The sequence below is a fragment of the Mesoplodon mirus genome, assembly GCF_964341445.2.
Source record: "Mesoplodon mirus genome assembly, chromosome: 3".
In the NCBI taxonomy this organism is placed as follows: Eukaryota; Metazoa; Chordata; class Mammalia; order Artiodactyla; family Ziphiidae; genus Mesoplodon; species Mesoplodon mirus.
Window position 1 is genome coordinate 85,444,319 of NC_138978.1, and position 25,538 is coordinate 85,469,856.

General features: G+C 39.3%; 1 protein-coding gene across 2 annotated transcripts in view; it reads left to right on the forward strand.

Moving 5' to 3' along the window:
* LRRC8C (leucine rich repeat containing 8 VRAC subunit C) overlaps positions 1-25,538 on the forward strand; it is an 89,919-nt gene that overhangs the window by 17,164 nt on the left and 47,217 nt on the right. The window contains exon 1 of one of the 2 annotated variants that reach the window (XM_082615695.1): positions 16,236-16,580. The exons of the other annotated variant lie outside the window; for it this stretch is intronic. The gene's annotated coding sequence lies outside the window, so the exon portion shown is untranslated. Of the gene's footprint in view, positions 1-16,235; positions 16,581-25,538 lie in introns of those variants that run through there. 2 annotated transcript variants of the gene reach the window in all.

A 25,538-nucleotide genomic window follows, 5' to 3' on the forward strand; every position in this document is an offset into this window, starting at 1 on the left:
CTGGAAAGAGAAACAACAAAAAATATGACTCATAAGGCAAAGACCTGGAGGAAGGGAGGGAGCCATCCATATCTGAGGAGAGAACAGCAAATACAAAGGCATATCCCTGGCATGATGGGGCAACAGCAAGAAGGCCAATGAGGGTGGAAGGCACTGAGCGAGGGGAGAATAGTAGTTATTAGGAGAGGGTACTGTAGGCTCATGAAGTGTCTTGTCCTCCTCTACTCTGAGTGAAGTGAGGAGCCATTATTTAAGCAAATGAGGGTCATAGTATGACTTGAGTTTTACAAGGATCACTCTGGCTGCAGTATAGAGAAGCCATTAGCCAAACTTTATGGCCTCAGGGCCTTTGTAATCTTAAAAAATTATTGAAGACTCCCAAAGAGCTTTATGTGGTTATATTTGTAGATATTTACCATATTAGAAATTTTAAACTGTTAAGTATTAACTTATTTTAAAATAATAAGAAAACATGTTAACACAAATAATATATTTTTATGAAAATAACTATATTTTCCCCCAAAGAAAATGACAATGTTTTAAATTTTTACATATTTCTTTAATGCCTGGCATTCAGTCTGTTCACTAATATCATGTAGCCTCCAGAAAATTCCTCTGTACATTCACCAGAGAATGTGAGTTAAAAAGGCAAATTGTGTAGTATTCTTATGAAAATAGTTTTGACCTCACTGATTTTCTAAAAAAGGCACACTCTGAGGAAAAAAATGGTAGAGACTAGACTGTAGGAGAAAAGGATGGAAGCATGGAGACTAGTTATGAACCTGTTGCAGTAAACCACATGCAACATGCTGGTGGTTGGGATGTAGCAGTATAATTAATGAGAAATGGTCAGATTCTGGATATATTTTAAAAGTTGAGCCACTAGGCTTTGCTGACAGAATAGACCTGAGTGCAAGATAAAGAGGTCAAAATTAACTCCAAAGTTTTAAACCAGAGGAACTGTAATGTAGAAGATTGTGGGAATAGCAGATTTGGGGTTGAAATAAAGAATTGTGTTTTGGACTTACTAATTTTGAAATGCCTATTCAACATCTAATTGTAAATGTCAAGTCAGCAGCTGGATGTATGTCTGGAATTCAAGGGAGGAACTTTTTATTGCCTTTACATCCCTCAGTACTTTTAAAAGAAATTATGCATAAAGGTGAGTTTTCTGAGTCTTTCAATGTCTGAAAGATATTATTCATTCTGCTCTCAGATTTGAAAGTTATTTTGGCTGGGTATTGAACTCTAAATTGACAACTACTTACACTAAGAATTTTAAAGGCTTTTTTTTAAAGCATTTTTTTTTAGCATCCAGTATTGTTATTGAGAAGTCTAACAATATCAGTGGTTCTGAATTTTGTTTCTTCATATATGCCTTCTAACCCCCTTTATCTCCCAGAAGTTTTCAGGATCTTCTCTTTATCCTTGATGCTCTGACACCTCATGATGGTATGGGGCTTTAGTTATTCCTCATGCTGGACACTTTGGTCATCCTTTTTAAAAATATTGAGTCTCATATTCCGCAATTTGAGGAAAATTTCTTGCAGTATTTTCTGTGTAGTTTCTCTACTCACTTTCTCTTTATAATCTTTATGAAATTTTCGTTTTTCAGATATTGGATCTGGAATCTATATATCTGTTTTTTCTTCCCCATTTGCCTTTTTGTTCTACTTCAAGATGAATTTTCTCAACATTATAATCTAACCCTGATGTTGACATTTTAATTATCTTATTTTTAATTTCCAAGCTTTTTCTGATATGTTTATGGACACAATATCTTCTGCTAGCTCCCTGAAAAGATTAAGTATAGTTTAGAGTTTTTTAAAAGTGATTTTCTCTTTGCTTTGCATGTTTCTCCTGCTTTAGGCTTTTGTCTGTGTTCATTTGCTCCTTTGTGTATTTGTCTTCTTTATATCTCTCTTATAAAGGCATTTATATGTGGAAGCATTCCCTAAGTAGCAGATAATTTATAATTGTCTTCTCATTTAATAGTGAACCATAGAAAGTTGTTTGGGAGTTCTGTGCAAATTGTAGAATTTTTCCACTAAAGAACTTCACAGTAGGTTGCCCAGGTAGTGAGTGGCCTTTCTTGGGAAGGCTTCCACTTGGATGTCATTATTCCTGGATTACAACTCCTAGCATCTCATTGCCTTCCAAGATCATGTCTAAGTCATCTTTATCCCCCACGCAACCCAAGAGTGTGTGTGTGTGTGTGTGTGTGTGTGTGTGTGTATTTGGCAGTGTGTTGACTGGACACATAGACATGTGGCTCTGTTTCATAAACCTAAAAGCACAGAGCATCAGGACTTGTCTCATATAGTATAGTCAGAAGTGGAGTTGGGTCTAGAACCTTGGACTTGTAGTTAAATATCCTTTCTACAAGTAATACACCTCCTACTTTCCATCAGAGCCTCCCTCAGGATAGAAGAGATTTTCTGCTTATTTCAGGAACCTGGAATAGAGCTAGAAATATTCTGTCTGTAGCACTAAATTTCATTTATTATCTTGTATTTTAACTTTCAAAAACATATGAAACCATGTCCCTGTTGGTTTCAGTATAACACTTTTAATCCAGAATCTTTGAGTAAAGTCTATGTACCTAGAAAATACACATGTATATCTTATGGCTTCTCATACTCCCCACCTGGATGCATTCACCTACCCCAGTGTGAGCACTGCCACATGTGGCTAAGAGTTATGAGTTCAAATGATGTCAGAGATACCCTCCCCCTCCTCCTAATAGTGGCTTAAACAAGAAAAGACATTCTTTCTTTCCCATACTAGTAGGAGCATGATCATGGGGGTCTATAATGGCAAGGGTTCAGCCTCCTTATGTCTTGATGTTCCACCATTGCTATCATGTATCCCTTGTTGGTCTGATTGAAGTGACATACCCTCCTCAGAAGTGAGGAGGAGGGTATGTTGAGGGCAAGCTCCTTTCCTTTAAGGACACAACTCAGAGTTGAAGATATCTTTTCTATTTCACTGGCTAGGACTAAGTCACATGGTCACACCTGCCTGCAAGGGGGCTGGAACAGGCACTTATCAATTATCTTGTAAAAAGGAGACACTGGATTCCAGGAGACAATAAGTGATCTCTCCTGCCATGGTGTTGCCATCTTATAGCTCAGGCCACAAAGAGCACAGGGCCATGGTAGCACCTTGCAAGGAAGATTCAACATGAAGGCTCTTTCAGTGACTACTCCTGGAAATAGTGACTCAGCTTCCAGGAAGTCTCCCATAAGGGGACAGATCAGTCCTGCAGCTGCAGCTGCTGGCCATCCTGTAGACCCCAGAAAGGCAGCGGTGTTCTTGGATGGCAGCAGTCAGAGGAACAGCCTTTCCACGGTGGTGTAATTTTCATGCTGGCAGGTCTAACCACCTGAAGGTGGGAGGTAGAGATGGGTACTTGTTCTTAGGAACTGCTCCATTGGCCTTATCTTTCCTAGTCTTAGCTATTGAGGTGTCCTTAAAGCTTTGGGTCATGCTCCAGGGATGCTAGGTGCCAAGGAAGCTTCAGGAGCCACATAGTCAGGAGTGGGGTGGGGAGGATCTAACAGATTTGCATATCTGGGACCTCTAAATTTCCAGATATCTAGTTCAAGAATTAGGTTAGGTTGGCATTTTCATGGGTTTTTGTTTCAGTATATCCATGCAGCAAAGACAGGTAAAACAGGTAAATTAGAGGTGGTTGATTTGAAGAAACTGGCCTATCTTTAGGTAAGTGGAAAAAATTACCAGATGTTTTAGAGGACACCACAGTTTGGGGGTACTTTTAGGCATATTCCATGAACAGTAGATATAGAGAAACATACAGTAAGTGGGATTTTCAGAATTCAGAAGCTTCTCAGGAGAGAAGCCTAGCTAATATTTCCTTAATTAAATAATGAGGTTGATAATTGTCATATTTACTGCCAAGCACTTTTCTAAGTGTGCATAATTTAAAGAGATTGCCACAGACCTAGATTTCAAACCTAGGTCTTTCTGGCTGTAAAATTTGCATTTTAACCACTGTATTATGTTGAACAGAATGGTAAGTAGAGATAACTTACTTCCATTTTTACTTTTTAGATTAGTGTGGCTGCTTATGACTAAACTTAGAGTTCTCAGAATACAGATGTTCAGTGATGTAATATATACCCATAAGGCAATAACAGGAATACTTTTATTAGTTTTACTGTTGGCGTATATTGCTTTGGACTAAGGATTTCATATCAGCCTAAATGTAAAAATCTAGAATCACTTCATAGAGAAAAGAATTTGCACAAATTACCCTGAGGTTTTGTATTAAAATGCTATTAATATCTCACTGATGCCATAAGAAGGAACATACCCCACCTTTATGAATGATTTTGCCTAGTAAGCTCAGTCAGCAGTGGCCATTGTGGTTTGGAAGAAAGATGCTTAGTATGATGACAGTCTGTTTCTACAAAATTTTCAGGAGACCTATTCTTCAATAGAAGGGAAGAGAATATTAGACCCAAACTGGAGCCATGCACAAAGGACCGCATCACATTAGAATATTTGATATGCAAAAACAAGAATGTTTTAGGTGAGGCAACAAGGTGTGTTATTGATGTCAAGCAGCAGACATATTTATAGAGACTGAGGAATGTGAGTGTCTGACTGCAAGCACTTTTACGTTCACTCAGCTGTATTGAGATTTTTTTTTATTAAATTGAAATATACCATGCTTTCAAAAAGCCCCCTTGTGCCACATCCAAATAAGAGCAGAATAGGTCCCTTATATGAGGAAACCACAAGTCTTGAAAACAGTGGTGTTCCTTGATGTTCTTTGGCTGCACTACTGTTTGGTTTAACTAGCATTTCTGGTAATGGAATTGCTTGAGTCTCATAATTAGTTTGCTTAGAATTTTGTTTCTGCCAGACCTCTTCCTGTTGACATATTCAAACTGAATCAAAATTATTTGTATGACATCATAAGCAGTGTAGGTATAGCATTTGAAAACAGTCTAAGGCTCTGATATATTAATTAATCTATTTGGGTGTGTTTGCTTGGAAACCTGGAATGAAGCCTGTTTTAAAATATATTTGTTTTTAGACTATAATCTGAGAAAGAGAAAATTTTTAATCTCTATGACATTTTAAGAGAGTCATTCCCAATCTCTCAACATCTCATACTCCAACTAATTTATTTAGTGAAAGTGGGGAAAGTAGCAGAAACACTACCTAAGCATCATCAGTATTTTTATATTAGAATCACCTATGAAGAAGGTTAAAGAAATCTTCATTATCTTTCCTAAACTAAGTGTTTGACATAAAAATTGAAACTGTGTATTGTCTTTCATTATCAAGTAATAAACTATAAATTTGTTATTAAAAATATGGATGTACAACAGGAAAATAGACTAGCTGTACTCTTGTTTAGCTATGGGATGCAGTAGGTTCTACTGTTAAAATTCTTTAAAATTATTAAGTGCTTGACCAAGAGACTGAAGAGCTAAGAGATTTAAAGCCAAAAAGTTAGGAGTCAACACCAATGGAAAAGCAAACAGAAAGTTTAAAGATAACATCTCTTAATATGTTATACTCTGAATATAAGATGAATTTAAAAGACAGCATCTCTGATATTATAATGTAAGTTAATAGGACATGTTAAGTAGTAGCACTCCCAGTTTTTAAGAAACCCTTCCGTAGAGTAAGGGAAAACACCCTTTCCTGCTAACTAATTCCTAAATTAAATCAGGAAGAAATTCAATTTTCAATTCTGTTATCCATGAAATGTTAGGTTTAGTGACTTACTTAGAATTATAACCAGATCACCTTGGTTGCATCCAGGCTCTTCTACTTACTGCTGTGTAACCCTAGGCAGGACGTTTAACCTTCCAAGGTCTCAGTTTCTTCTGTAATGGCACCTAGAGCCTAGGGATGTTTGGGGATTAAATAATATGATACATGTGATGTGCCTGACACTGTCTAGGCACATAGTAAACCTTAGCTCATGTTGTGGTGGAGATGGGATTTTTCTTTATTCATAAAGAGATCTTTGCTGGTAAGATCCACACTCACTGTTATTCTAAAATAAAACACCTATAAAGTAAAAATGGTCCCCATCAAAACTACAGTTCTAGCGTTCGATGCATCGTCCACATTAGAAAATGTTCTGGGGGGGTAATTGCCATGCCTGTGGAGCTACTTGTCATTATTCCTCAGACAATGAAGTCAGAGGCTGGGAGTGCCAAAATGAGCAAGGCAGCGTCTGCCCTTACAGAATTTATAGTGTGGGCGGGGAGATGGATTCGTATATAAATAACCCAGGGGAGTGAAGGAGTGAACAGAGCAGGTAGGGAGAGTGTTGATCTTGGACTGCCTATGAAAACGCTCAGCCACAGCCTTCCAAAATAGGACACTGCAGTTATGGTCATGACCCCATCAAATGTTATCCTCTTCCCACAGGAGGGTGGGCCGCCTGGGGAAGCCTGTCAGTCTGATGTGGTGATCCAGGGAGAGGTGAGGTACCTATTAACTAAAGACATGATATGAAAATATGAGTTCGTAGAGTACTGAAATCATTTTAAGTAAGTGAACTCTGCTTTGGTAGGCACAGATAGAGCTCCAGTTTTTCCTTAAGACATCACCTGGTTCATAGGTTTACTTTTTAATCACAAAAAGAGGAAGTACGAGGGCTTCCCTGGTGGCGCAGTGGTTGAGAGTCCGCCTGCCGATGCAGGGGACACGGGTTCGTGCCCCGGTCCGGGAGGATCCCACATGCCGCGGAGCGGCTGGGCCCGTGAGCCATGGCCGCTGGGCCTGCGCGTCCGGAGCCTGTGCTCCGCAATGGGAGAGGCCACAACCGTGAGAGGCCCGCGTACCGCAAAAAAAAAAAGAGGAAGTACGAGGTTTCTAGGGAAATAGATCTCAACCTCAGCTGCATGTTGGAATCACCTGGGCACCTTTAAAAAGAAACTTCATGCCTGGGGTATGTTCTGATTTAACTGGACCCGGGTATTAGTATTTTTTAAACTTTCCAGCTGATTCCATACATTGAGAGCCACCACTCTATGTACCCTGCGTTTTGTTTCCCCCAAGATTTTCTAATAAATTTCAGGAGCCCGGCTCAGCCCAGATTCTGTCAACAGGTTTTCCAGTGGGTAATTCCTAATTTAATACCAGTACATGTGTTTTCCCTGTGGAAGCACATGGCACTCTCTGCTGTTTTAGTAGGTGATGTTGGCTCCTGGAGAAATACTCATCTTAGGCTCTGAGCAGAGTAGCGGTGGGCTTTCTCAGCTAGCACTCCACCCCCAGAGAGCAAGTCGCACCCATTTTTCCCATCTCAGTGGCATGACCAACCCACAGGTTTTGTTCCAGAACCATCTATTGAATAATTTAACAATAGGTTCTTCCTGTCTACCCTAAATCTCTCATGCCACAGTTTGAGGCCTGTTTTTACATCTGAAATTGAAGCACTTTGTAGTCGGAACCTTAGTCTATCCATATACTTCTAGGTTCTTGAATCATCTGTTAGACTTATATACTCCTTTGCTTGTCTCGATTTAGGTAACATGTCTCTATAAATTCTGTTTCTATTGCTTTATTCTTTCAATCAAAAAATATCTATTGAATGACAAATATGGGTCAGACACTCTCCTGGACATTAGGGACAAAATAGTGTCCAAATCTGACAAAAATTCCCGCCTTCATGGGACTTATGGTCAAGGGGGAGGAGACAAGAGAAACACGTAAGTAAGTAAAATGTGTAGCATGTTCAAAGGTGCCAAATGCTATGGAGAAAAATAAGGCAGGGCAGGAAGAAAGGGAGTGCCGGGGCTGGGGTTGTAATACATGAAATCAGCTTTGCTGTATTATCCACTCGAGAGCTGGTGAAGGCTTGGCCCAGAGTGGTAGTGACAGAAATGGTGAAAAGTGGCTGGAATCTGGATAAGTTTCATCAAGTCCTGAAGAAGGCAAGGGATTGAGCCCTGCTGGTATCAGGAAGAGGAGAATTCCAGGCAGAGGGTACTGCAAATGCAAAGACCCTGGGGCAGGAGTGAACCTGGGATTTGAAGAAACTGCAGGAAAGACCAGTGTGGCGGAGCTAGCCAGAGTGAAGAAGGCTATGACAGTGGTGCTGAGCATGGGAAGAGTGCAGACTATGTAGGGCCTAGTAAGATTTTTGTAAACATTTTGGCTTTTTCTGAGTGAGATGGAGTTGTCAGAAGGTTTTGAGCACAGGAGAAACCCAATATTTTAATAGGATCATTCTGCCACTCAGTTGAGGCAAATCTATATGGGTCAGTGGTAGAAGCAGGGAGACCAGTTGTGAGGCTATTGCAGTAATCTAGCTGAGAGATGATGATGGCTTGGACCAGGGTAATAGCAATAGAGCTGAGTTGGAAATATTGAAATCTGGATATATTTTTGAAGGTGGAACTTGCTCTTAAATAAGTGTCTATCTAATATTTTTCCACATTCCTCTTGAAAGATGGAACTCAGACTCCAGTAAGGGACTGAATAATGCTAGTTATAGCAAAAGGTTGACTTACAGACTCGTGTTACCACCAATTCAGTATCGTGTTTTTTGCAGAATGATGGTAGATTCACCATGGCTTCCCACAGTCCTGACTCTCCCATTTTCCTGCACTTGTGCTTTGCCAGTCATTTACAGTTGAGAATTCTGACCCAAACTATCAATGATCACTCTTGCCTGCTGTTGCTTAGTAAGTACCTGTCCTTCCTTCTTGCAGTCTTTACCTTATTCTATGGTAGGTCCCTGGAAGGTGATTTAGACAGGCCATGGAAGTAGAGGAAAGAATATGATACTGCTACAATTATTATCTAGGAGCCCAAGTTCAAAATAAATCAGGCCGAGAACCTCTCTCTTCCCACTCCTCTCCTATCTTCCCTCTCCCAACTCCCTGAACAAGGCAGAGAAAGATTTTCCTTTTCAACCTCCGCATAAATCTCCCAGGTAGCCTTTTATACCTTCTTTGCTTCTCCTCTGCCCTGAAGCAGAGTGTGGGTGTCATGAGAAAATGCAGTGTTGCAAAAAAAAATCTGGTGGTTCTCTTCTTCAAAACTAAGTGCACCTAACTCTAAATTCTGGGGTATTTACAGAAATATTTCTGTTATACAGGCATACCTCACAGATGTTGTGTGTTTGATTCCCGACCACCACAATAAAGCAAATATTGCAATAAATCAAGTCACACCAACTTTTGGTTTCCCAGTGCATATAGAAGTTATGTTTATAGTACACTGTAGTCTATTGTGTGCAATAATAGCATTATATGTAAAAAACAATGTACATGCCTTAATTTTAATGTACTTTATTGCTAAAAAATGTTAACCATTATCTGACAATGTAGGGTGGCCACAAACCTTCGATTTGTGAAGAGCAATAAAACGGGTATAATAGTTATTCATTTTTAACAACTGAGAGAATTTCAGAATACATGTATACTCATTCTTCATCATTCATTCATTCAGCAACTACTTACCGAGTCCTTTTTATATGCCAGGCACTGTTCTGCACACTGGGAGGTACGAGTGAACAAAACAAAGTATCTGTTTCTTATGGAATGTACCTTATAATGCAGGAGACAGACAAAAACACTAGTAAACACGTATGTAGTACATCTGATAAAGATAATGCTGTTGATAAAAGTCACTTAGGAGAATGAAAAAATGGAATGCTTGGATAGTGTGCCACTGGTGGTGGCAAGTTACTATGAATATTTTAAAGAGGGTCACCAGAAACAGTGTTCCGTTATCATGTTAATGATAATATGACATTTTCACAGTAACCTAAACAAGTGAGAGAGTAATTCAATCCCACATCTGGTGGGAAAATGCTCCTTGCTGTAGAAGTCCTTAGGTAGTTTTCTTCTCTCTGTATACTTCCAAAGTGACTTCATACTGTTCCATGGCTTTAGTCACTTCCTATACCCTGATGACCCCCAAATTTATATCTCCAGCCCATATCTTTCCTAACTCTAGCCTAGTATATCCAGCTGTTTATGGAGTCCCTCCTCTTGGTCATCTTAATAGATGTCTCATATTTAACATGTCTCTAACCAAATTCCTCATTCCCCACCCCCAGATTTACTCTTTCTGTCATTTCCTTCTCCCTTCAGAAAATGTCACCTCCATCCTTTCTGTTCCTCAAGTCAAAAATCTTGGTGTCATCTTCTTCTCTCTCAAACCATACATCTGATCCATCAGATACATCATGAGTCACTTATATTGGGGAAAACAAGAAAAGGAGGAAACTTGAGGAGTTGGGATGAAAACATTAAGGTTAAATATAAATAGAAAGCAGAGCACTAATAGAAGTATCTGCAGGTTGTATTTGATGATATGAAGAAAAATTGAAGCTAAGGGAACATGTACCCTAGAACTCAGGTTGACATGAAATCATATCATAAGTCAGATTCCCCTAAAAGAGCTACAATTTCAGAATGGTCCACATGTTTGGGTATGTCTTAACATCAAGAATTAGTTGTTTGTCTTCTTGGTATTGAGCTGCATGAGCTGAAGACCTAAATAGACATTTCTCCAAAGAAGATATACAGATTGCCAACAAACACATGAAAGGATGCTCAACATCACTAATCATTAGAGAAATGCAAATCAAAACTACAGTGAGGTATCACCTCACACCAGTCAGAATGGCCATCATCAAAAAATCTACAAACAATAAATGCTGGAGAGGGTGTGGAGAAAAGGGAGCCCTCTTGCACTGTTGGTGGGAATGTAAATTGATAGAGCCACTATGGAGAACAGTATGGAGGTTCCTTAAAAAACTAAAAATAGAACCACCATATTGACCCAGCAATCCCACTGCTGGACATTATACCCTGAGAAAACCATAATTCAAAAAGAGTCATGTACCACAATGTTCATTGCAGCTCTATTTACAATAGCCAGGACATGGAAGCAACCTAAGTGTCCATCGACAGATGAATGGATAAAGAAGATGTGGCACATATATACAATGGAATATTACTCAGCCATAAAAAGAAATTAAATTGAGTTATTTGTAGTGAGGTGGGTGGACCTGGAGTCTGTCATACAGAGTGAAGTAAGTCAGAAAGAGGAAAAGCAAATACCATATGCTAACACATATATATGGAATCATAAAAAAAAAATCGTTGTGAAGAATGTAGGGGCAGGACAGGAATAAAGACGCAGATGTAAAGAATGTGCTTGAGGACACGGGGAGGGGGAAGGGTAAACTGGGACGAAGTGAGAGAGTGGCACGGACATATATACACTACCAAATGTAAAATAGATAGCTAGTGGGAAGCAGCCGCATAGCACAGGGAGATCAGCTCGGTGCTTTGTGACCACCTAGAGGGGTGGGATAGGGAGGGTGGGAGGGAGACACAAGAGGGAAGAGATATGGGGATATATGTATGTGTATACCTGATTCACTTTGATATAAAGCAGAAACTAACATACCATTGTAAAGCAATTGTACTCCAATAAAGATGTTAAAAAAAAAAAGAATTAGTTGGCAGAACTAAGGCTGTCAACCTTAGTTCTTCCCAATCAACCCATGGATTGGGAAGAGACTTCAGGTACCTATGGGAATTTTTTACATAAAGTGGACCTAAAGCATTTTCTGTCCCCTGCTTCTGGAAACATTGTGTGATCTGAAACTGGAAGCAAGAAATTCAGAATCATAATTATAAAAAGACAATGGGGCTTCCCTGGTGGCACAGTGGTTGAGGGTCTGCCTGCCAATGCAGGCCCTGGTCTGGGAGGATACCACATGCTGCGGAGCAACTAGGCCCGTGAGCCACAACTACTGAGCCTGCAGGTCTGGAACCTGTGCTCCGCAACAAGAGAGGCCCGTGCACCGCGATGAAGAGTGGCCCCCGCTTGCCGCAACTAGAGAAAGCCCTCGCACAGAAACGAAGACCCAACACAGCACCCCCCCAAAAAATTAATTAATTAATTTAAAAAAAAAGAATGAACATTTGAACCATTTTTTAGAAAAACAAATCCTCTTTGTAGACATATCTGCAACAAAGCAAAACACTGCTGAAGCATCAAGAAAGGGAGGATCTGATAATTTTCTAGGGGCAAGAGATGGTTAATCGTTAAGTGTCTTGACCAAATTAACTTGAATAAGAACAATGAAAAGGAAGTAAGTAGTCACTGTCCTTCTATTTTATTTTGGTATATGTTTCCCAGTATTCAAATTCTTAGTACAGTACAGGAGGTTCTTGCTGTTTTGCTGCACTGAGTTCCTGAAAGTCACATGCAGATCCCCCTAAAGGAGATTGGAACAGTGTGAAATTGGGGTATTGCATTCTCCACCCAAGGGTTTACCATCAAACAAAAAATAGGTGTAACCAAGAGTATAATATAAAAGGTCTTCTGTGGTTCTGGTAAAATTGTGTTTTTCTCTCTACTTACAACAGAAGTGTAAGTGCGATACTAGTTACCCCCTCGTGGAGAGAAGCTGAGTCCTTTGTAAACTTTTAAAAGATCTTTCCTCAGACTGGATTTCTCTCTCAGTGCCAGATTTTAGGCTAGAGATTTGATTGCCCTGAATTCAGTCCTCAGATAGCTAACTCCCCCGATAGGCTTTTTGGCCAATGGATGACAAGGCTGAATTTCCCATAAAGGAGGTTGTTAGAGACTAAAATAATTTATCTCATGAAGTAGAATGAGTTTGAGCATTGGAATCTGACAGAGCGGAGTGGGAAGTTTTGGTGTGCCAGTCACAGGCTTTGTAACCTTGGAGAAATCATTCATCTCTCTTGTACATTTCTTCTTCTGAAGAGCTAAGATAATACCTGCCTCATGGGTTTCATGTGGAAGCTCAACAGATAACTTGTTTAATGCCTGGTATTTAGTAGGCATAATAATATTAAATATTCATTGTTATATCTTTCCTCTCTCTTTTAACAAAAGTGATCTTTCAAAGCTTGTTTCTTTTGTTTTATAAAGAATTGTTTTTAGTTTGATACCTCAAGTTAGAGCTGAAGGCTCTAAACACCAAGAAATTCTTATTCTTAATAGTAAACTCCCTATCACACTTATCAAATTGGATTATTAGCTCTATTGATAATGTTAGTAGTTGTCATATATGAGTGCTAATTTCCTGCCTAGTACAGCAATTAGTGTTTGCCAGAATTACCTCTTATACACTTCCCAGAAACCCAGTGAAGGAAGATACCATCCTTTTCCCCATTTTAAAGATGAGGAAACAGAAGGATTGAGTAACCTGTTCATGGTCACCCAGCTCACAAGTGGCAGAGCCAGGATTCAGGCCTGGACACTTGGACTTCAGTCCTGCGCCCTGAATACTATAATACTAGAGTAATCATTTAATACTGCAGTAGTACATTAATATGAATGTCTCTTCTTGCCTTAGTCACCAGGGACATAACTCCTCCAAAAATGTAGAGACTGGGCATGGAAAATGTAACCTATTCCTTCTGTTTTTATTTCTTTTGCCTTTTCCTATAATAAAACCAGAGGTCGAGACTGAGTAGAGATTCTATACCATTTGGGGAAAAATAAGTGTGTGAAAATAATACATTAAGCTGAACTTTTAAAATCATTTAAGATCACATGTCACTGAGGAAAGTCTCATTTGATCCCTGCAGACCCTTTGCTTTCCCCCTATTTAATTCTGTGAATTAAAAGAAAAGAAAGGTACAGATTATTTATTAGATCAACTTAGTCTTTATTACCATGCTTCCACTCCCTTGGATATTTTTTCTTTAATCCGTTTACATGTTTTTTGCCTGTTGCCATGGTAAAGCTCATTCCATGATATGAGAGATCTTGGTGCCAAAGAAGGTTTTCCTAGTGTTAAATCCTGCATTTTCACTTCCACATTTTTATCTTGGTGTTACTAGGGCAACCCAAATAATTTCATTTTCTCTTTGAAGTTGATACCTTTTAAAGCTGTTATACCCTCATGCTGACTCATTCATGTTCTTACCACTTTTTTCTAGTTTAATTCCTGCAGCTACTTTCTTTCCACACATGTTTTTCTGCTTTTCTGTAGTCATAACAGCTGATGTACTGCAGTGTAGTGGTTAAGTATTTGGGGAATTACAAATCCCATTGAGGATTAGAAAAGAGCTATGGACTTTCTCACCAGAAAGAAGCACCAGTTTAAGAAAAAAGGATGAATATACAATGGGGAAAGGATTGTCTCTTTAATAAATGGTGCTGGGAAAACTGGACAACCACATGCAAAAGAATGAAACTGGAACACTATCATATACCATACACAAAAATCAATTCAAAATGAGTTAAAGACCTGAAACCATAAAACTCCTAGAAGAAAACATAGCGGGTAAGATCATTGACATCATTCTTAGCAGTGAGCTCTTGACACCCAAAACAAAGGCAACAAAATCAAAAATAAACAAGTGGGATTACATCAAACTGAAAAGCTTCTATGCAGGAAGGGAAACCATCAAGAAAATGAAAAGGCAACGTACGGTATGGGAGAAATTATTTGCAAGTCATATATCTGATAAATGGTTAATATCCAAAAAATATGAAGAACTCATACAACTCAATAGGAAAAAAAAAAACCCAAACAATCCAATTTTTAAAAATAGGCAGAGGATTTGAATAGATATTTTTCCAAAGAAGACATACAAATTACCGACAAGCGCATGAAAATGTGCTCAACGTCACTAATCATCAGGGAAATGCAAATCAATGGCTATCATCAAAAAGACAAGATATAACAAGTGTTGGTGAGGATATGGAAAAAGGGGAACCCTTGTGCACTGTTGGTAGGAATGTAAATTGGTGTAGCCACCATAGAAAACAGTATGGTGTTTCCTCAAAAAATTAAAAATAACACTACCATATGATATAGCAATTCCACTCTGTGCATTTATCCAAAGGAAACAAAAACACTAACTGGAAAAGATGTCTGCACCCCCATGTTCATTGCAGCATTATTTACAGCAGCCAAAATAGAGAAACAACTGAAGAGTCCTCTGATCGATGAATGAATAAAGTAAATGTGGTATCTAGATACGATGGAATATTACTCAGTCATGAAAAAGGAGGAAATCCTGCCATTTTCAACAACATGGATGGACTTTGAGGGCATTATGCTAGGTAAAATAAGTGAGACAGAGAAAGACAAATACTATGTGAATTCACTTGTATGTGGAATCTTCAAACAAACAAACAAAAAAACTCACAGATACACAGAAGAGACTGGTGGTTACCAGAGGCTGGGCAGGGGGTGGGCACGGGGGTCATGGCTGAAATGGGTGAAGGCGGTTGAAAGGTACAAACTTCCAGTTATAAGATAAATGAATTCTGGGAATGTAATGGACAACATGATGACTATAGTTAACAATGCTGTATTGTATATTAGAAAGTTGCTAAGAGAGTAGATCTTAAAAGTTCTCATCATAAGAAAAAAAGTTTGTAACTGTGTGGTGATGGATATTAAATAAACTTGTTCTGGTAATCATTTCACAATATATAATATGTCAAATCATTATGTTGTACAGTTAAAAATAATACAATGTTATATGTCAGTTATATCTCAATTACAAAAAGAAATAATGGATGGAAATATTGAATAAATAGTCTCTCTTATCCAAATTTATTTGGTTCTTGGGTTTTGAATACCAAGTTGCAAGAGTTTGTGTAACAAAATATCTATCCCAGTCTATTCCAGTTCAGATTGTGAAAGTTAAGGTACCTATTTATTTCCATTTTTTATTTTATTTTATTTATTTTTGGCTGCATTTGGGTCTTTGTTGCTGCGCACAGGCTTTCTCTAGTTGCGGTGAGCAGGGGCTACTCTTCGTTGCGGTGCACGGGCTTCTTATTGCAGTAGCTTCTCTTGTTGCAGAGCACAGGCTCAGTAGTTGTGGCGCACGGGCTTAGTTGCTCTGCAGCATGTGGGATCTTCCCAGACGAGGGCTCGAACCTGTGTCCGCTGAATTGGCAGGCAGATTCTTAACCACTGTGCCACCAGGGAAGCCCCTATTTCCATTTTTATTTTTACTTCATCCCAGGACAATTTCATGCTTGTTTTTATATCTCTGTCCTTCTCTGACAGGGCTCTTGGCAAACTGCCTGCAGAGGTTAAATGGCTAGTTGGTGTGCTTCTTTCCTAGTGCTGGTCTGGCTCACATAAACCCTTTGGGTTTGAATCCATACAAATAGATGAGGAGCAAAAAGAAGGGATAACACATTTTGAGTCTCCTTGTTTATAGATCTGTTGCCCACATACTCAGCTATCGCTTTTTATTTATCTTTTATCACCAGTACTTGACACAGAGTGGTTGGATAACAAATGTTGAAAGAGGAAGAATGGGAGGGATGGAGGAAAAAGGAAGGGAAAGAGGAAGAAAGAAATGGAAGGAAGAAGGTTCTACCCAAGGGAGGAAAAGAAAAAAAATAAATAAAACAGACTAAAGGAGACTCTCCTCTGACCAAAGACTGAATTTCCTGTGTGTAACTCAGAAGTCAGTTCCGAAGGAGGAATTCTAGACAGATTCTGAGTGAGATGACTACTCTGCAGGCTGGTACACATTTGGACGGATGCAGGTGAGAAGAGCAGCCTTTGGCCCTCATAGCTGCCACCTTAGAAAAAACTGCTGGTGAGTCCTGGTGACTTTTTGTCTTTTCAGTCTAAGAACATGTAACTTGGGGCACCCTGTCTCATGGAATCTGAACGAGCTCAGGCTACCCCTTTCCTCATGTCTCCAGAGACAGAAGATATCAAGTCTAACCTTGTTCAAATAAACAGAACCAAAACCTTCCTAATGAGTGATGGAGGGCAAAATGATATGTCTCAAAGGGGGAACCAAAAGCCGTCACATTTCAGACCTTTCATTCTGCCCAGAATGTTCTCCTGGTCCTGGGCTCCAACTTTATCAAAGTAACTATTCCTACCTATACTTCCTATTTTCATGCAGGCATCACTTCCTAAACCCCCTGTAGCTCAGTTACCTCAGTATAGTAAGTCCCCTACATACGAACGAGTTCTGTTCTGAGAGCACGTTCATAAGTCCAGTTTGTTGGTAAGTCCAACAAAGTTAGCCAAGGTCCCCAACTAACCCAATCGGCTCTATGGTACTGTGCTGTAATAGGTTTATAATACTTTTCACACAAATAATACATAAAAAACAAAAAATAAAACATTTTTAATCTTACAGTACAGTTCCTTGAAAAGTACAGTAGGGCCTCCCTGGTGGCGCAGTGGTTGAGAATCTGCCTGCTAATGCAAGGGACACGGGTTCGAGCCCTGGTCTGGGAAGATCCCACATGCCACGGAGCAACTAGGCCCGTGAGCTACAACTACTGAGCCTGCACATCTGGAGCTTGTGCTCCACAACAAGAGAGGCCACGACAGTGAGAGGCCCACGCACCGCGATGAAGAGTGGCCCCCGCTTGCCGCAACTAAAGAAAGCCCTTGCACAGAAACAAAGACCCAACACAGCCAAAAGTAAAAATAAATAAACTTAAAAAAAGAAGGCTCAACATTTAAAAAAAAAAAAAAAAAGCTCCCCAAGTGATTCTAATTTATAAAAAAAAAAAGAGAAAAGTACAGTAGTACAGTACAGCATCTGGCATCGAGTGAACAGGCAAGAAGAGTTACTGACTGGAGGAGGGATAGGAGGTGGGAGATGGTAGAGCTGAAGGATCGTAAGCAATAGGGGACCGAGGGCAAGCTGCAATTGCAGTCACGCCTGACGTTGATGGCACAAGTTCTGGTTCCTTGCTGGATTCAATTCTATCTACCCTCTTAAAAAAATGATCCAGTGATATCTGGGTAGTAGCTATTTTTATCTCATCATAGATGACACGGTAGCACTGGATTGCATTCTGAACGCTGCTGCAGCCTTCGTGTACCGTTCTACGTTCGGGTCCTGTGCCTCAAAAACTAACAGTACCTTCTCAAATAAAGAAAATCCCCTTGCCATTTCCTGCATCGTGAATCTCTTCAGTTCTTCAGTTACTACTTCTTCCTCTTGTCTCTCTTCGTCCTTTTTCTGGGCCTCCAATTCCATCAGGTCTTCATCAGTAAGCTACACAATGTAAGTACACAAAAACACAACCACTTGTAGAGGATGCACGCACGTGACAGTGTACGCCAGACACGTGAACTAACTTACGTGATTGGACATGTGAACACATTTGTATCTTTGAAAGTTCACAACCTGAAGGTTCGTATGTAGGGGACTTACAGTATACTACCAGAGTACCCAAAACTTCCACTTCATCATACCTGTCACAATTGTGATTAAATGGTTGTGTGTCATTATTTACTATGTCTTTTCATCATGATATAAGGTTCATAAGGACAGGAGTTATATCTGTCTTAATCATTGGTATATCCACATTAGTGAGCTCAATACCTTGCAGATAGAAGCTACTCTAGTACTTGTAGAAAGAATGAATAAAGCTGCCAGGCACTGTGGTGGTGCTAGGAATATAGAGCTTTTCAAAGGCACCGAATCTATCCTTGAAAAAGTTTGTGCTATCTAGAGTAGCTATCTCTAATGATAATATATCCCTCTCTCAGCCTCCAGAAAGGAAAGACCAAGGATGAATCAAAATCCTGGACTTCTACACCTCATTTCCCTAGGTCCCACTTCTTTCCCACAAGAATACCAACACTTTTCATATCTAAGAACATTGAGTAGAAATGAACCAACTTATCTCTCACCAATTTCTATTCCTTTGTTGAGTAGACATTTACTTTCTTTTTCCAGAAACAAGTTTAACTTATGTCTGTATAACCATATTTTAGGGCCCTAAAACATTGGTCTGTTAAGTTTTTAACATGGGTCATCTGAAATAGGATTAAACATTACAGGATAAGTAAAAACAAATAAATCCCCGGGCTTCGCTGGTGGTGCAGTGGTTGAGAGTCTGCCTGCCGATGCAGGGGACACGGGTTCGTGCCCCGGTCCGGGAAGATCCCACATGCTGCGGAGCGGCTAGGCCCGTGAGCCATGCCTGCTGAGCCTGTGCGTCCAGAGCCTGTGCTCCGCAACGGGAGAGGACTCAACAGTGAGAGGCCCGCGTACCGCAAAATAAATAAATAAATAAATAAATAAATCCCCACAGTTGTTCCGTAAACCTTGTCTTTTCCCTTGGCCCTAAGCCACCCAAAAGATTATTCACTCATTCCTAAATCTCATCTTACTTCAGAATTTCCAAGGATCTCTCAGCTTTGAAATGTCTGACTTTTTTTTTTTTTTTTTTTTTTTTTTTGTGATACGCGGGCCTCTCACTGTTGTGGCCTCTCCCGTTGCGGAGCACAGGCTCCGGACAGGCTCAGCGGCCATGGCTCACGGGTCCAGCCGCTCCATGGCATGTGGGATCCTCTCGGACCGGGGCACGAACCTGTGTCCCCTGCATCGGCAGGCGGACTCTCAACCACTGCGCCACCAGCGAAGCCCAAATGTTTGACTTTTAAAAAGAAATTTTACTTGTTTCTTCCTCATTTTTTCCTTCTAAATCTGTTTTTAAATGTCTATGACCTTTCTGCATAGTTTTTCACTATTTGTGATTAATAATTAAAACCTCCCAATTTAACGACTCTTCAATCAGTTTTATTCCTTTCAAGCATCCTCAATCTGCCTTTTCATCCTACTGATGAAGTTGTTGAATAAAACTGCTTTAGATAACTAGATGTCACCATGCAAGCTGATATATTACTGGGCTTTAGTATCTTGTTTTCTAGGTCTTTGAACCATTTAAAAATACATTTGGCAGAGCTCAATATCTTTGAAATAGTTTTCTCAGGAAGACCGCATCTGGCCCCAAGCCATCTTTCTTACTAATAATAGCAACTGCAAGTAAACAATTTCAAAATATTGCTATACAGTTTGTCTATAAAGATGGCACTGTTTGGGGTCTTATTCCAAGTTAGCTGATGGGCTCTAAATTTTTCCCTCTATTTTCTTTTTGCTGACAAAGTATTCAAATTAATAAGTCTGAGATCTCACACTTGGAACTGTTTTTGGAACTGTTCTTGGAACTTTGTTTTTAATGAATTATTAATTTGTTTGATTAATATATATTGAGCACCTGTTACGTGCCAAGACTGTTAGGTGTTGGGAAGACAATGGAGACCAACATTCATCCAGAACTACACAAATGAATGGAAAATGGTGTCTATGACAGGGACTACCAAGAGAGATCCACAGTGCTGTGAGAGCCTGTAGTGTTGGATTTGCCTTAGTTAGGGAGATCAAGGACAGCTTCTCTGAGTAAGTGGTACTAGAGCCAAGCTCTGCAGGACACACAGGAGTCTGAAAAGTGAGGAGAGATTGAAAGAACATTCCTATCGTAGGGTCAGCACCACAAGGACCTGCTACTATTGCTTGTATCTCCTTTGTAGTGACTTTTTGAGAGCCCCAGAGATCACTCAACCTTTGCAATCATGTACATCACCTAGTTTCTTTCCTTTTTCTGGAGGGCGGGAAATAGGGTTTTATTATGTGTTGTTTTTGGAAAAGAATATATCATCTTCAGAAACATATTTTAATGAATTGATTTATACTTTCCAAGGATTTTTTCATTTAGATTTTTGGCACAGTCTAGGTGTGAGAGGCAAGTAGTCTTTGACCATATTCTCTGAGAGCCTTCATATACAGAAGCTTCTTATGCCCTTTGTCAGCCTTTAGGATGTGAGACTCTAGGAGAACTGAATATCATCATGTTAGATTTTATTTAGCTTTGCTGTGAGAAAATAAGAGTTGGAAGAGGGAACTCATATAATGTCTAACTTGGAAAAGATGGGCCATTAAATCAATATGTTAACTTTAGAGCCAAACCCAGCAAATATTTTTCTTTTAGGCACAAAGCCTTGGGTTAAATATTTATTGGTTGGATGGACAAAAACCTAATATTCCAATTTTCAGGTACATTCATGTCAGTTTTAATATTCTGACAGCAAAATTCTGGTCATTGTTGATTTTCTCCTGTAGTGTTTTTTTGTTTTTGTTTTTGTTTTTTCTTGGAGACTGGAGGATCTGAACTTCTTCCTTCCATCATGGATTTTACTGAACACAGACAACAGAAAAGACAGACCAAGAGCTAACTTCTTGAGAACAACCTTCTTGAAAAACCCGAAAGAGATTTATTCAGCATTTAATATTTTTCTGCTATTAACAACCCTACCATGGTCCCTGATCTTAAAAGGGAAACTGTGAATGGCAGATTCTTATAAAGATGAGTTTAATAAAAAGGACGATAAAAATGGTCATACTATAAATCCATTAGTCTTTCAATCTCTCATTTTAACCGCCAATCTCTTGTTTCCTGAGGAGGGTTACTTATGTTTCCTACTGTATTTAACATGGCTGGAAATTTGAAATTTTACCCCATTAAAAATGATAGCTTAGTAGCAAAGTTTTGGTAACAAGTTGCTTTAACTTCCCTGTCACTCTTTTGATTGGTGCTCTGTTTTCATACATACCAGTCTACTTATGTGTGTGAAAAGGTGTTTGTAAAACACACCAAACTTTCTGTTGGAACAGAAAAGGCAACATTCCCCCAACAGAATCATTAGGAATTCGATTCAACAAACTATTGAGCATTTTAGGCCCCATAGCAAGCAATATGAAAGAAAAGGTGATCCCTGCCTTTTCAGACTGCTCTAGTTTGTGAAAAATAAACAAAAAAATTTTTAGGGCTTCCCTGGTGGCGCAGTGGTTGGGAGTCCGCCTGCTGATGCAGGGGACATGGGTTCGTGCCCCGGTCTGGGAAGATCCCGCATGCCGCAGAGCGGCTGGGCCCATGAGCCATGGCCGCTGAGCCTGCACGTCCAGAGCCTGTGCTCCGCAGTGGGAGAGGCCACAACAGTGAGAGGCCCGCGTACCGCAAAAACAAACAAACAACTTTTTAGTTTTAATGTTCTAGAGAGCAGGAATATTCCCGTCTTCTCCACCTACCTCTCCTCCCTGTCCCTTCCTCAGAAAGAAAGTTGCCTTCCAGGTAGATGGCTTCCTGCACTTGTTTAAATCTTCTGGCCTGCACAGTATGTTCATGGTGTGTCAGCTGCTTAGAACTATTGTGCTTTCTTTGTTCAAGGGGAAAAACTGGACTGAAGATAAGCTTCAGTCTTTTTTTGTCCATTAAAGGAAGAAATAAATCATCTTTAAAACAATCATTACAGATTTACTAAATTGAAATCTAGACTTAGTTTTTGGATGTGAAGACTGGTAAGAACCGAAACCTCGTCTAAATCACATAAGGAGAAACACACAGTCTTTTCAAGGGTTTAGAATCCTATGGGGTTGGGGGTGGGGGTGCGGTTTGAGTATACACTAATTCCTGGAAGATTGTTCCTGGTTTAAAGGAAGTAGAAACAGTGTGGAATGAAGAGGTGACCAAGAAGACCAGTGGGGTGCAGAGAGCTGAGGGAATGAGTAACATTTTATGATAATCTTTTATGGTCAGGGTTTAAAAAACTATTAGATCACAATTTAGCCTCATTTTCAAAAAGATTTCTGAGTTGAAATTTACTTAAAATGTATAGAATAAGCATTACATAATTATTAATGTCATATACATGTAGCTGAAGCTCTTTGACAAAAATTCCAAAGAAATCAAGATCGCACTAAGATTTATAAATGCAGTATTCCAAACCATTATATTATAAATAAGACTTCTTTGTTTGGATCTGTTTTCTGCTACTTGTTTCTTAATAGGGTAATGTTTTGATAAGGGAGTCACAAAATGTGGCCATTGGGTACAGGTTGGTGCCTAAGAAGTCATCATCGAATGACACACCCTCTTTATAACTGGTGACAGACATTGTACATTAAAATTTCAGTGACCCTTAACTTTGAAATTATAAATTATTCCTGACTCTTGTCCTCTTCTCAAAGTCTCTTCAGTAGTAGATGTTCTTTGAATAATCACTATTTACAGTGTGAAGCTGTGTGGTAATAGTTACTCTCTTATTTATTGTAGTATCAAACTATAACAGAGGATAATAACATAATAGAAGAATTTGGTCTTTACTACAAAATGCTCAATTGGGTGTGTGTATCTGTGTGTGACCGTGTGTATATGTTTAGGCCTTTTGAATTTAACAAATATGTATCGAGGGTCTATTCTAAGGCATTGTGCTATTTTCTAGAAGATACAAAGTTAAACAAGATATAAACCTTGTCCTCAATGAAATGAAAACAACAACCTCTTTAAATGCACCATTGGCACCAGAAACAATAATCAATCACATGTACAAAGAAGAGCAGTTACAATTCATGATTTTATAGGAATTTCTTTCAGGCACATTCTCCTAGGAGAGTACACAGGGGTGAGGCAGGCACTTTGTCTATTTTGTTCACTTCCATTCCACCAGCACCTAGCACGGTGCGTAACATATCTTAAAATTTATATTTTTAATGTATAGTTTAATATACATTTTAATACATATTTATTATAATGCTATAATTATTTATAGCAAGTGCATGTGTAAATGAATTATGCTTGTGAGAGAGAAAAATCAGCTACTGATAATAGCACATAACAAATTTTTGGTGGTGGTGGGATGAATTGGGAGATTGGGATTGACATATATACACTAATATGTGTAAAATAGATAACTAATAACCTGCCGTATAAAAAAATTAAATTAAAAAAAAAGCTTATGACTGTGCTAAAGGTAACTGTGGAAACTAGTATGTAAAGCAACAGCCTTGAGATATGTGGCCTGAAGCACGGTGACTAAAGGGGTTTTCTTTAAATATGGGAAGGGTATAATGAGAAAGAGGTATTATATCTTAATTGATTAAAAGAGAACTAAAGGGCTTCCCTGGTGGTGCAGTGGTTGAGAGTCTGCCTGCCGAGGCAGGGGACACGGGTTTGTGACCCGGTCCGGGAAGATCCCACATGCCGCAGAGCAGCTGGGCCCGCGAGCCATGGCCGCTGAGCCTGCATGTCCGGAGCCTGTGCTCCGCAATGAGAGAGGCCACAGCAGTGATAGGCCCGTGTACCACAAAAAAAAAAGAGAGAACTAAAATTGCCAGGTAGGCATAATTTTTGTTCCCCACCTCTTTTAGAAAAACAGGTTAAGCTCATTTTGAATACTTTTCAAATAATGTGATTGGGCCATTAATTTAACACATGGCATAGTGGAAATATCCAAGGAGATGATAGTACAGAAGTATCCATTGGGTTGCAAGTTCAACTTGCCTCATGATTCCTCTGAGTCTAAAGTTCTCATTTATGGGACTATAAGAGCACTATAGCTTAAGAATCATTTAAATGTATTAATAATAGTTTATTTTTCATTTTATTTTCAAAGAGGGACATGAAAAGAGAAATTCTATTTAAACCATTTGTTTCCTAGTATATTTTCGATTCTGTACATTCAGATCAGCATGATGTAGTATTAACTAAGAGCTGTAGAGTAAGAGGTAAGATTTGATTAGAAGTCAAAGCTCACCACTAGCTGTGTTCCTTGGGCAAGTCACCTAATCTCTCTTGGCTCTGGTTGTTCACTCATAAAATGAGAGTTATGGAGTGGATGATTTCTGAAAGTGCCTTTCGGGTTCTGAACTGTTATAACCCATTTATGAGTTTCTTTAAATTAAGTATATGTCTATAGAACCATATAATTATGGTCTTCTTTAGTGGATTTTTCTAAAAAAAAATTTTTGTCGCATATAGCACAGCTACAGAGTAAAACACAATCCAGAGTCACACTCTCCTAAGAAAGAAAGATATTTTTGTAAAATTAGAAACTTTGGCTTTTGTCCTCTTTTTTATTTCCATCTTTGCACTGCTAGAGGAAAAGTAATTTGTTTTATAATTGACTTTTTGAGCATGTTCTGATGACTTTATTTTGATTGGTACCACTGAGAAGAACCCATAAATAAATCATGGTATTTCTGTGCCCTTCCTCTTTTGCACTGGTTTTCTGCACTGGCCTTGGCTGTGCCAATGTCCCAGCCCTGCACTGTGGGATCTTCCTCCCATGAGATTACTCAGACACACGCTTTGCTTTTATAATCTTTATTTCCAAAACGAAAAGCAATTGCACCCCCTATCTTTATTAAAATTACTAGTTATTCACTGATTTATTCAGCAAATATTGAGTGCCTACTATATGCCAAGCATTATTTTCTAGGTACAGGGACACGTCAAAATACAAAATAGAATTGAAAAGAAAGTTCCTGTCCTCAAGAAACTTTCATTCTTTTAGGGGAGACAGACAATAAGGAATATAAGTATTTTTTGACAGATGGGATGTGGGATGTAAGAGACAAAGAAGACTCACAGATAACTCCAGAAACATTGGTCTGAGCAACTGGAAAGATGGAGTTGCCATCAAGGGGGAAAAGTTGCAAGAGCAACAGGGCTTTGCCAGGGATGGGAGAGGTGGAGATAAGGGAATGGAACTGGAGTTAGTGTGGCACATAGTGAGTTTCATGTGTCTACTGGATGTCCAGATGGAGATACCGAGTAGGCAGTTGGGTCTGCCATTTAAAGCACTGTGCTCACAGGGGAGTGAGTTAGGGGAGAGAACTGCATCGAAGACTAAGCATTGGGCACACCAAAGTCAGAAGTCAGGGGGAAGATGAGGTAAC